This window comes from Andrographis paniculata, unplaced genomic scaffold (genome assembly GCF_009805555.1).
Source record: "Andrographis paniculata isolate CXL003 unplaced genomic scaffold, ASM980555v1 Contig9END, whole genome shotgun sequence".
Lineage (NCBI taxonomy): Eukaryota > Viridiplantae > Streptophyta > Magnoliopsida > Lamiales > Acanthaceae > Andrographis > Andrographis paniculata.
This window is the reverse complement of record NW_026137639.1, coordinates 2,668,367-2,669,516: the sequence shown is the minus strand read 5'-3', so window position 1 is coordinate 2,669,516 and position 1,150 is coordinate 2,668,367.

The window sequence follows — 1,150 nt, the reverse complement described above, 5'->3', positions numbered from 1 at the left end:
AGCTTGTGGGTGACAAAAAGGGTATTGACAGTAATGAAAAGTGTGAGGGAGGCCGGGAACATCTACAAATTGATTGGAAACACTGTCGTAGATGGAGTATCTACTCTTTCTGGAACTGATAATTTTGATGCGATGTTTGACATATGAGGTTAGGACATTTGAGTGAGAGTGGGATGTATGCGTTTACACACGGGGTCTGTTAAAATTATTTAAATACTGCGGTATTGGTTTGTGCAAACATTGTGTCTTTGGCAAACAATCATGTGTGAAGTTTCAGACAGGGAAACACATAACTAAGGGCATTCTGGATTATGTGCATACAAATGTCTGGGGGCCTACTCAGGAGGTGTCTTTGGGAAAATCGTACTACTATGTGACATTTATCGGTGATTTCTCAAGAAAGGTTTGGGTGTACTTCATGAAGCATAAGTCTGAAATTTTCCAGAAATTTAAGAAGTGGAAGAGTGAAGTAGAGCCTCAGACAGGGAGGAGAATAAAATATCTACGATCCGATAATGGCACGGAGTACACACTCTCAGGAGTTATGTGAACAGAATGGGATACATCAACACTTCAACATCAAATGAACTCCACAACAAAACGGCGTCACTGAAAGATTCAATATATCTCTCCTAGAAAGAGCGTTGTGCATGAGGTTGCAAGCAAATTTACTCAAGAGGTTTTGAGTAGAAGCAATCCAGATGGTAGTGTATCTTCTCAATAGGTCTCCACGTGCATCTTTGGATGGAAAAGTGGATAGGTTCAGAAGTTGATCTTAATAATTTAAAATTTCTTTCTCAGTTATACAAAAGGTGTGAAGGGGTATATGCTTTGGGATCCTTCTACTCGAAAGACGGTGCTTAGCAGGGATACCATATTCGACAAGCAGTTCATGGTAGGTAGGTATGTGACACCCTGGCCCGCAAGTCACGCAAAGCCGAACATGTTAAGATCGTAGATTGGCCCAACATGTCAACACGAGTCATTTCAGCGCACTTTGTCTTCAATTACGTGCACCCTGGGAGACTTCCGAGGGGGTCACCCATCCTAAAACTACTCTAGGATAAACACATTTTGGGCCTGGCAACATTTAAAACAAGGATAAGTGTATACAACACCGATTCAAGTAAATAAATTTGAAAGATAGAAT